The sequence below is a fragment of the Tachypleus tridentatus genome, chromosome 9, assembly GCF_004210375.1.
Source record: "Tachypleus tridentatus isolate NWPU-2018 chromosome 9, ASM421037v1, whole genome shotgun sequence".
NCBI lineage: Eukaryota > Metazoa > Arthropoda > Merostomata > Xiphosura > Limulidae > Tachypleus > Tachypleus tridentatus.
In genome coordinates, this window is record NC_134833.1 from 91452293 (window position 1) to 91464606 (window position 12314).

At 30.5% G+C, this 12314-nt stretch overlaps 1 long non-coding RNA gene across 1 annotated transcript in view; it reads left to right on the plus strand.

The window, feature by feature from the left end:
• The first annotated feature begins 204 nt into the window (after nt 1–204).
• LOC143225746 (uncharacterized) overlaps nt 205–12314 on the plus strand; it is a 55425-nt gene continuing 43315 nt past the window's right edge. Inside the window, exons 1-2 of the long non-coding RNA XR_013014053.1 lie at nt 205–564; nt 9808–9880. This is a non-coding gene — a long non-coding RNA (uncharacterized LOC143225746). The remainder of the gene's footprint in view (nt 565–9807; nt 9881–12314) is intronic.

A 12314-nucleotide genomic window follows, 5' to 3' on the forward strand; every position in this document is an offset into this window, starting at 1 on the left:
TTCCTGGTGTCATGTCTGTCAAGAACTTACAGCTGATTAGAAGATAACTTATTAGTTGTTGAATAAGCCAAAAATTAATCAATCTTCAAATACCACTGATCACTTGGCTCTGTTTCTAACAACCAATGATAAAAAGTAGAACAGTATACTTCGTTTACAACATCTAAAGTAAAGCCCAGTGGGGATCAGTATTAGTCGGTTGAGGATTTGTCTTCATCTTCCAACAAAAGAAAGATCCAACCATACAGAAATTTGGTGAAACTATGTTGGAGATGATATTATTCGGGCTTCTACAAAAATTGAGATGATCAAAACATGACATTTGTTTTATTGGAAATTAGTGTTAAATACTTGGAACAATATATCACAATCATTCATCGATAAACTGTATGGCAGCAGTTTATGGATGTCGGGACATTCTGGTTCTCAGCTATAACCATCTGTTACTACTTGTGTATTCGTCCAATTTTTTTCTTCAACTCTGTTAAATTTTCTTCCTCCACCAACAATTGAAGCTCTCAAGAGAAGTACTTTAAAATCTTATGAACAGTAACCATTAAGTTGGTAAAGTACCTCATTTTAATTCTTGTTTTATAACTTTTACTTTGATTTGTCTACTGGCTGAAGAATAGAATATACTGTTAGGGTAGAGGTAACAGTGAATGAAATATAGTCTTACTATAAAATGTTTTATATTTATTTGGAGGATTGTAGAATTTACAAAAATGAAGACAGGTTTTTGAGATAGAAGTATCTTGAACTTTTACATAAAAATCCTTGTTGAAGTAGTGAAACATTTTTTATTAATTTATGGACAAACTGTTTGCAAAAATACTTCATTAAAAATATTCCTTTTTTACAAATGTTAATTAATGTACACTAAAAGTTTGCCAAATTTTGTAAAAGTATACTATATATTAAGTCATAATATTAAAACTACACACAAGTAAAAATTGTTGGTTACAGAGTCTTTTTTGATGTACAAGTCACAAATAAACTTAAAGAAAAAAATCAATGTATTATTGCAATTGATCCCACTAACTGAATCTGTATTTTACATGGGAAGTGAGTAATGTCACACAATATTTTTGGTGAAATCTTTACTTTGAATATTATTGTAGGTAAGAAAGTACACAAAATTACTCAACATTACACGATACGAATAATCTACCAGTATTAAATGCTGATTTAAATGTTAGAATATACCTCTTTTAAAATTGAAATAAGTTTAACATATATTATTTATATACTTCTGGGTAGACTCTTCTTTTCCTTACATTCTCCAACTTTGTGATTTTCTTTTCTTTATCCTATGTAACAAGGTAGGTGAGATTATCAGCTTTCTGAGAAAAGGTTTCCTGTTGGTGGAAGAGAACTACATAATATCTGTATACAGAGTTAATAAATCACGTGACAGAGGAATTGGTAGAGTTTAAGTCTAACAGATGGGGCCCAGAATTTTGTGCAACAAAGGGATCATAAATATTGATTCCCTGGATTATCCAGTTTCCTTATTCATGTTCATTTTTTCATCTTGAGAGGTTGTCGAATTGGAACACTACTAAGATATGGGTACCTCTGCTTCCACATCATCCAAAGTTGCATCTCTTCATGAATGTCTTGCTTCAGAGATAAGGTGCATATAGCAACGGTAAAGAATTCCAGGGCCGATGCAAGGATGAAGAAGATTCCCTAAACAATGTTTTTGCCCTTCTTTCTTCTCAAAAGACTATGCCTCATGGTCTGCACTTATTGAGGGGAAAATCATCAGTCTTCAGTCTCACAGTTTTGTTACTCTGCCACGTGTTTCTCATTGAGAAGACACTTGGTCCAGGACTCCTTGTTTTTAATCTTGGGACCATCTTTATCATATCCTACCAGCTTGATGTGTTTCATGGGTGATGACTGCAGGCAACAGATCAATTGTCTCAACACAGACAGATTGTCCAAACAGAATAGATGCTGCATTGCAAGGATTTTGTTTTTTTCAATGTCTTGCACTTAGTCCCCCCAGTAGAACATTAATAAATCTATGGATTAATAACACTAGAATCAAAGAATTTGAAGTACTTTGATGGACACAGCAGATAGCTATAAAACACACACACACAAACTCATTATACTCATTTTGTAACTGTGACTGGTTGGTTGGGATCTTATCAAAACTCCCAGTTACTGAGAATTTGGTCTCCAGTACGTCACCTTTGGGCTTTGGCAATGGATGCATTCTGTCAGGATGAGACAAGCTAAAACCTCTAGGCATTCCCTCCAATTCATATGTTATACAAGGTACTAACTTTGATTTGCTCCAACCCATTGTCAATCTTGTGAATGGCACTGGCTTGGCAGCTACACTTTAGTTTCTGTTTCTGCAATACTTTCATGAGTGTCCATTTCTTTCAATTTTTCTTAAGCTATCTCAGTTGAGACAGCTAAGAGATGATATGGTATGGTATATTTGGCTATCCAGAGATTATACTGTTTTTTGCACAGCATCAGTATTTAATTTTTAAGGCTGCCAAATACCTTTCTCATTATTTGCTTAGTCCTTCAATAAACATTTATCAACAGAAATGATGCACGCATTGGCAATGGTGTATCAAATAGATGTTGAACCCATTTCAGTTAGGAGTGTCTACTATAATTTGTTTTTTGACCTGGCTCTTTAGCAAAAATTTTTGCATCTTCGACAATTGGCATCTATAAGCCAACCTTATTGATTTCCATTTGATATGTGTAACAAAATATTCTTTTTTGTGTTCAGTATTCTCTGGATTCCTGAAGTCACTGTGGGTCCTTTGTCCCATATGACTATTCCATTTACCTAACTGGTATATTAAGGTTACATCACATGCCATTTTTCAACATCTGTTTATGACCAGATTTTCAAATGCTGTGTATCACCTTTACCTGAAGGGTTCTTTTTCATTGCTGTTGGCCTACAAACATCACCAGTAAGAGTGGTTTGCACTGTTTGTCCATGGATTATTTTATCATTTTACCTAGATCCTCAGGCTGGTTCTTTCTACCAAAGACATTTTCAGACAGGAACGGGATAAAGTTTTTCAGAGATTCATCTGATCATTATTTACCACTTCTGTGTCCAATCAGATTTTGATTGTTATCATGTTGAATGAGAATCTTGTAGGTTTTGTTGTCCCTACTAATACCTTTAGAATGCTAGACAATTACTTTTACTCTGAATTCTCTTTCAATGCAAGGAATCTTTTGCAATTAAAGTCTAATTAGAATTGCCACATTCTGTATGTTCTTAGCAGCCCAATTGCCTGCTGAATCCTACTAGTTTTGATAATTGAAACTATTAAAGTTTAGTGAGAATAATCAGTTTGTTAAATGCCCTTGATTAATCCTTAAACGGTGGTCATCATTAATTGATGCTACTATCTACAACATTCCTGCTTTTTAAGGGTTAATGAGCTTGATGATTAATTGGTTATAAAATTTCACTATAGAGGTGTGTTCCATCATTTACTGTTCGTTGCTATATCAGTAAAATATTAATTATTAAAACTTTGAATGTTGTTGTTAGAAAAGATTTATGTAATTTGCAAGTAAACGGTAATGGAATGCTATGTAAGAAAATCAGTTGATTTTGAAATTGTATAACATTCAACTATTTAGAGGACTTAATTTACATTTTTTAAACAATGGACTATTCTTCAAAACATGAATAAAAGGAGCAGGGAAGTTCATATGGTAGCTCTAATAAAATTGACCCTTGATCAGGAGCTTCAACTTAATATCAGTCATTACTCAACTCAAGAATTTCTCTGTATTTTAACCAGCTCCAGAGGAGGTTAGTAAGGCAAATTTTAGATCTTGAAATACTGTCTACAAACACTCTTTTATGTGGATGTTAATTTTCAAGAATGTCTTTAATCCCATTGAGACAAGCATGTGAACTTTGGGTGTTGATGGTACAATTGAATACAGAAAATTCAAATTTATATGAATTATGGTAGAACAAGCAAGAAGTTCTGGTTTGTTGTTATATCAGAGTCCAATTACAAAATTTGACATTATTTTACACTTGCTGATATTTTTTGCTAAATTTAATCAATATGAACACCACAGGAATATATTCTACAAGAGTATATGTAAATTTAGTGAAAGAAGTAAATTAATATAAATCATTCTAATAATTCAATTTGCAAAAAGAAATATGTTAATGAATATCAAGTTAAGACTGATTAGGTATGTAAAATGGAATTTTTTTAACTACCAATAAAAGGAATTGATAGGATAAAAAATTTTCAATGTTTATAGTTCAAAAATGCCTCACAACAAAATTTTGAAATACTTACAAATAAATAAATAAATACTAAATAAATTGTATGACTTGAAAGGAGAAACTAAATCCTATTACTAAGTTTTATGTATTTTGGTTAAGGATTTCTGATGCGAGGAAGAAAAAAAAATTGGAACATCATTGACATCTCTCCAATCTGAAATATTTTAAACATTTCCATTAAGAAAACTTGATAGGTTAAAAGAACGTGTGTAGTACTGAGGTTGCCTAGAAAGGATTAAGTAGACAAAAAGCTTGTAAAATTCTGTTTGTATTGGAATTAAAAGTATTGGAGGATGTGTTGAGTGTGTAGTTGAATGGGATTGCTGTTATTTTAGTTAATTCGTATATCTTTCTCATGAAATAGCAGTTGGTTTTGATGTTAATGGTACCAAGAACTACTGCTGCCATTTTCACAATTTTTCTTGGATTGGAGAGGTTTTCTCTTGTAACAGTAATATCCACTTTGTGAATGAATACAGATAGTCCATGGTATAACTTTATACAGAATAAACAACAAAACATTTTGAAAATATTCTAGAAAAACGTAGCAGTTTGACTGAATAATGTTTATCAATGTAAAAAAAATTATTTGCATCATAGCATTATCTTCTTAATATGTATATTTATTTATTTAATGCATTAGAAATGATTAAAAGCTCTTTAAGACAATGAAAAAAAACAACTTAAAATAGAATTTTCAAATATTGTGACGATTTATGAGTTGTGTTTGAGCTTCTGGTTGAATTCTAAACACAACATGAGATAATTTGTTTTCTCATTACTTTTTTTTTCATTTGGTATCAGTATTATGTAATGGAGGTTTTATGTTTATGTGGAAATGCAGTTATAGGCTACTAATTCTACAGTTTTGCCAAAAAAAAATTTAGTAGTTGAAAACAATTTTCTTGCTTCTGGTTTTACCCTTTTTTTACGTTTAATTTAGGATTTCATTGTGAGGAAAGCAAACTTACTGGATACCTGTATTTTGAAAGTTTTTCTTTTTTGAAGATTCCCAATTTGTTGAACATGATAATTGTTCTGTCAGATGACACAATCAGATTAGAAAGATCTTAAATTACGTTTTCCATCATTCTGCTACTTGTTTCTCAATATTGTTAATGTTGATAAGTAAGAGAGGCACTCATAATTATGGTTTAAAATATTTATTGTAATAATTGTCAGTATTTTCACTCTTTTGGTTGAAGTATGAATAATTATTTTATGTAGATTAGAAATGTTATATCAGGTTTACAGCAGTCTTAAACTGAACGTTTTAATTTTGGTGTTAGCCTAAAGATAGTACGAAATAATTTTTCAATCCAAAGTGAATTCATTTGTTAGGTATGTCTCTGAACACTATTGGTAAAAAGAAATTAAACTTTTTATAGAAACAGTAATTTAAGTTTACGTTGGGGTTGTCACAATCTCCATTTATTTTGGTTATACGTTTTATGACTTGGATTAACTGCAGGCACAGAATTGTGATAGGGATTGTATAGAAAAATAACTATTGACAATCACTATGAACATGAAAGTACTTGATATTTTTTTAGAAACAGCAAAGATTATCTGTTCAGTGAGATATTTTATTATTTTTCTCCATGTTTAATGTACTCTTTTTGAATACTAATTTTCAATTTCTTTTTGTATCTAATGATATTGGATGATCAACTTGTTATGATTTGAGAAACAGTAACATTGTTTCTTCTAACGATGAACTTCTAGTTAAACTTTGTTTCCCTGATGTCTTAGCTCAAGCTAAAACTTCTTCTGTGTTATCCTTACTTGCTCAGTCAGGTGAAAGATTACTATCCATTGTATTTTTTAAAGTTAATATCACCTTTTGATATGATCACTAATAATTATAAAAATACAAGCAGCAGTGAGGTTTTGGCTGAATTTAAAAAGTTAATGAAAATAAATGTGCATATCTTATATACTTACTTCCATGATCGTAGTAAGTTTAAGAAAGAACATTTAATAGAAAGACAATGAGTCACTGGTTTGAATCCCCATCACACCAAAATGGGGCATTATAAAGTGACAGTCAATCACATTATTTATTGGTAGAAGAGTAACTCAAGAGTTGGCAGGGGGTGGTGATGACTAACTGCCTTCCCTATAGTCATATACTGCTAAATTAGAGATGGCTAGTCCAGATAGCCCTCATTTAGCTTTACAGAAAATTCAAAAAACAAATAATACTTTTTAAAAAACAAAAGCTGTATGACGAGTAGGTCATTCTGATAGCATCTATTTTCTCACCAAAAGGAGGTTTTGTTTGTTTAATATATAAAAGTTTATTTGCTAAATAAATTTTAAGGTATAGCTTAAATTATTCTTAATTTCATTAAACAGTTCTTTTGTATTTGGATCAACAGAGTCAAATACTGCTGTGTCATAAAGTTGCACTAGTCATTAAAAAAATGATGTGGGACATATAAATGTTTCAGTTAGGGTAAGAACTTTTTGTGAAGTGTAGTGTTAAGGAAATGACAAAAAAGAAACAGGAAACTGAACCTAAATAGCTTTCTCACTCAGAGGTTGATCTTCTTCTTTACCACAGGTGAAGTTTCAGTGTATTATAAACTGGTATCATCTATACTTGAGCAAGTACAAAGTTACATTTTATTATAAAAAAATGTTTAGCAAAATAATTTGAAAAGGTTTAGAATTTTATTGGATGGGGAAAATCTTATCTCACAATTCTTTTGACATTGTTTGAAAATGTTACTGTATATGATGATGAGGGTGACAAGGTGCAACATAAAAGGCTTGTAAAAAGTGATTTCTTTAGGTGTAAGTTAGCTAATTAGATAGAAGAGTGACATGATGAAAGAAAAGTTAGGGTTATTGTAAATGGAAGTCAGTCAAACTAGATTAATGTCACAAGTGAGGTACCTCATGGCTCAGTCTTGAAATTTTGCTCTTTTTTATTTATATCAGTGACCTAGATGAAGGAATGGTCAATAAATTACTTAAATTTGGTGATGATATCAAGGTCCTGGATGTTGCTAACTATGGGGAAGATGCTGCTACTTTACAGAAGGTTTTAAATCATTTAGTGAGTTGGGCAAATAAATGGTAGATTTATTGTAAATACAAGTTACTGCATGTGGGCTAACATGATTTAAATTATACATATAATTTGGATGGGAATAACTTATTAGTGCCATGAAAGAAAAATATCTTGGTGTAATGTGCAACCAAGTAAATAAACCATTAAAGAAGTGTGTTATTGGTAGTGGCAGAGCAAATAGGATTTTAGTGTTGTAGTTGTGTTTACAGAAATATTGAGTACAAGTCGAAAGAGGTTATAATCTCATTGTGTAGGTCACTGGATAGTCCAGATTTGGAGTATTCTGTTTAATCATAGAATCCTTATTTTAGGAATGATATTCATTTGTTGGAAATTGTGCAGGAGGTTGTTTACAACAATGGTGCCTCAGGCAAAGGTGCTACCATATCTGAAATTGTTTTCTCTTCAAAAACGAACAGTTCTAAGGGATCTTATTGAGGTGTTAAAGATTGTACATAAAATTTATAATGGTGATGCATGCTTTTTTATATTTAATGGCAAGAATAACAGGACTATGCAACACAAGTATAAATTTGCGCAAGGTAGGAGTCATCTTCAGGTAAGACAGTATTTTTCTAACAGGATGGTTGGTCTTTAGAATGGGCTGCATTTTAATGTTGCGGTGGTAGTAAATTTGAATAAGTTTAATGAGAGAAAGCTTGATAATTACATGAATTATAAGGGTTGTCTTTAAAATTTTAGTTTATTTATAGTAAATAGTTTTAGTTAAGAGGATAGGATAGTTGAGATGAACAAAGGGCCTTTGTTCTCCATAAAGATTATGTTATGATATAACCTCATTTTATTCATAATATTACACAAGTAAGGATACAATATACTACGTGGTTTAATTTCTTATACTGTACAGATAGTTTCATTTTTTGTAGTAACCTGGTCTCACTTGTACTTTAGTAGTAAAGTCATAATGACAGAAAGGTGATATCTTATAAACATATCTTGCTTCCACTTTTTTAAAACAAGCTACTTCTACTTTGATACAGGTAAGGTCACGTTATTCTTGAGACTGATCTCATATTTTTACAATTAAGTGCACATTAAGCTAATTATTTTATCAAATAATGTAATCTGTACATTAGTACAGTACAGTCATTTCATAAATTGATCTCATCACTATTTCAATACACTACAATGAGATCATATGCTAGAAAGTGATATGACCTCCACTTCTATAGAGTAAGGTCATGTTTTGATACAAACTGCAAACTGATTTTGACACCAGTACAAAAAGATATACGTAAACTGTTCTCACTTCCACTTTAGTACAGTAAGGTCATTCTAAGCTACAACCTCATCTTCTCATCAATACAGTAATATATTAGGCCAACTGTTGTTAGTTCTACTTCAGTATACTTAGGTCAAGTAATAAAGACTATAATTTCATATCCTTATTGATACAGTAATATCATAATAGGGCAACTGTTTTCATTTCCACTTCAGTACAGTTAAGTCATGTCATAAACTATAATTTCATATCCTCATCACTTCAGTAATATTATATTAAGTCAGCTGTTGTCATTGCCACTTGAGTATAGTCAAGTCAGGTTATAAACTATAATCCTCATATCCTCATTAATGCAGTAATATGATATTAGGTCAACTGTTGTCAGTTCCACTTCAATGCAGGTAAGTCATTTTATAAACTATAATTTTCATATTCTCATCAGTACATTAATTAATTTTCATATCCTCATCAGTACAGTGATATCATACTGTGTAACTGTTCTCACTTCTAGTTCTGTACAGATGACATCATATTAGGCTACAAACTAATCTCACTTCTACCTCAATCTAATTCAGTGGAAAAAATAAACAGTACCACTGCTGAACTGATATTTACTTCCAGTACACATAAACACACAATTTTTAATATAAATTATCAAGTATAAAAGATTTATGTAACGTCAGAATGCATCAAGTATTCTAATCTTTACTTCAGTATAGATAAATTTATACTTTTTTATATGCTAATCTTGTGTTTAACTAATTAGATATAAAGTTACAGCACTTTATGAGTTAAAATGGCTTCTATTTCATCCCAGGTAAGCTCATACTTTGTTATACATTGAATAAATTGGAATCTTTAGTACAGATGTGTAAAGTCATTTTGTGATACACTCAGCTGATCGTAACCCTAGTACAACTAGGTAAGGTCACATGTTATTTATTATACACTGATTTAATCATAAGTTCAGTACAGTTGCGTAAAGTTTTGTTATACACTTATATCATGTATTGGTGTCAGTAATGTCATGAAATGTCATTCAGTGGTCTCATATTTAATTAATTACACTTTATATTAATTGATATAAAACCCCCTAATTTTCAGTGGAACTTGTTAAGACTAATGAATACAATTCTTTCAACAATGTGACGTTGTTTTTCATGATGATCACAGAAGCACAGATACCAGTGATGAATCATTCTGGACTCCATCTCAAGAATTCACTTCTGATCTTTTTCCAGATATGGTAAGCTTAAATAAGCGTCATTCAGGTTGTTATATAAAGTTAATCTAGATGTAGAAGGATAACATAAGTTGAAAATCCTGTGTTAAATTATCACAATAAAGTTTAAAAAAATTAGTATTTTGTGTTTAAAAATGTGAAATTTAAAATGTGTTGAGTGGAGCCCTTTGATAGTCAGATCTTGTTATATACGAGTAGAAATATCTCATTGCTTCACGTTTCTGCATATGTGAGTTTCTGAGACTGTGAAGAAACAATAAATAAAGTAACACATATTAAGCTCTATATTCCACATTTCATGATCTTTAGAAATTTAACATTTTACCATTTGTCTACATTGAAAATTAACTTATTATTAGTAGTACTGGAAAGACAAAGTTCAAGAATGTTAATGTCTTTTCAGATATCTCTCATACTCACTGCACATTTTAGCTCATGAGATGATGCAGGATAAAGTGGCATGAATATGTTTGGTAGTCACTGTACATAAAGTACCTCTACCCATATTGTCTGTGAGATATGGATACTACAGTGATTTCAAAAGATTTGTTTCTTGTTCAGAAATACGTATGCAGACCTCTTCTAAACATAGAATTCCATATTAAAGTGTTACCTTGTTAGGAATACAATTGATTGTACCTAGTATTTTCATTAAGATTAATAAAAGTACCATAGTACATAAATATTTCATAATATTGCACTTTTGAAAACTATTCTATTCATATGTCTTTCTGACCTAAAACCTCATCATCTGGATGTTGTAGCTTTATAGAACCGTTTTGTAAGAAAAGCTGAACATTTTTCTTCAGTTTGTTATATTACATAATTATTAAAACATATTGGAATCCTGGATATCTAGTGCTTTATCTTTCTTCTGACATTTGGAGAATCATAGCAACACCTTACCTGAAATATTATGTACCACTGAACTATATGATTATATAGTTGAACAGTGAAGCTCTGAAGTTACTGTGTTATTATGTTCATATCATTCTTGCTTTTTGCTGTAATTATTCTGTTGTTAAACAGTATAGCTTAAAAATGTTATTTGGTCTCTTTGTTTGATTGAAATAACATTTAATAGTACTAGTGAGAAAACCCATAATTACAACCAAAACATATTGATTGTTACTTAAGATAATTATTTATGACACATTATATTTCTTTAGCTTTTACCCATAGTCTTTCAAAAGAACTGAAAAAAAGTAGTGTCAGGATTGTAAATATATTGTTATACAACCACTAGAAAATTAAAAACAAAATCCTATTATTGTGTACAAAAGGTAATGTATAACACCTGTAATGAAAGTTTAATGTAGTCTTCCAATATAAGACTGTGCAATCATTATCGCTGAATTAAACCATTATAGGAAATTAGTTATGTGACAAAAATGCATATTAGTAATAAAAGAAAATGTATTAATCATTAATGAATTAAATCGTTAAAGTACATCAGTTATGATACGAAAGATAATATTGTAATAGAAGATTAGTTACATAAGAAAACGTCTTATTAATTGTTGTTGAATTTGACCATTATAAAAGATTAATTACATAGAAAGAGATAACTTATTAATGGCTCTTGAACTAAATTATTATAACAAGTTAGTTATATGATAAGAAATGTGTGAATAGTTATTGAATTAAAGTATTACAGAATGTGAAATGTAAATCGTGATTGGTAAAAATGTGTAACGTACAAGGTAACTCACAGCATTTAGTGATTTTTTCTTTACAATGTCTCAGATATATGAATCCATGTTCAGTGTTATATAGCAATGGCAATTTACTACTTAATTGTCAAAGAAGTCCTACTTATATGGTAACAAAAATTAAACCAATGAAAAGGAATACCTTTATACCTATACTAATTAATAACCTAACATCCACCTGCAACAACCACTAAAATCTAGTACGTGTTTTTCACTCGTCCCTAAGATGTGTTTCCATCAACAGTTATATTCAAACTGTTTCTTAACCCGAAGATGACCTAGGAAGGTCGAAACATTATTCTCTCTTTATCAGTGAAAATGTTAATACCAATACCAGTCCTTTTGATATACAGTTTTATTTCAAGTGGGTTTCTCATCATCAAGAAAAACTTTCACTAGAATTCAAGTATTCTTAACGTTAAAAGTGATCTGTTCTCTACAAATCTGTATTGCATAATTAAGATATTTCTATTTTTATTTTAACTATATGTCTACTGTTTGCTGTGTGAAAAAAACATAATTTCTTTTAGATTGTATTGAAATGTATTGGATATTTAACTATTTCATTTATCTTGCTAGCAGGAACAGTTGTTTCCATTTTGAGCTTAAAAACTAAGCTTTATTGATGTTTCATGGCAATAATAAGTGTTTTCTTGTGTAGTTATTTTTAGTTGTTAATACTATCATGTATCTGGTAAGTAGCTTGTTTGTTTTAGAATAAACCA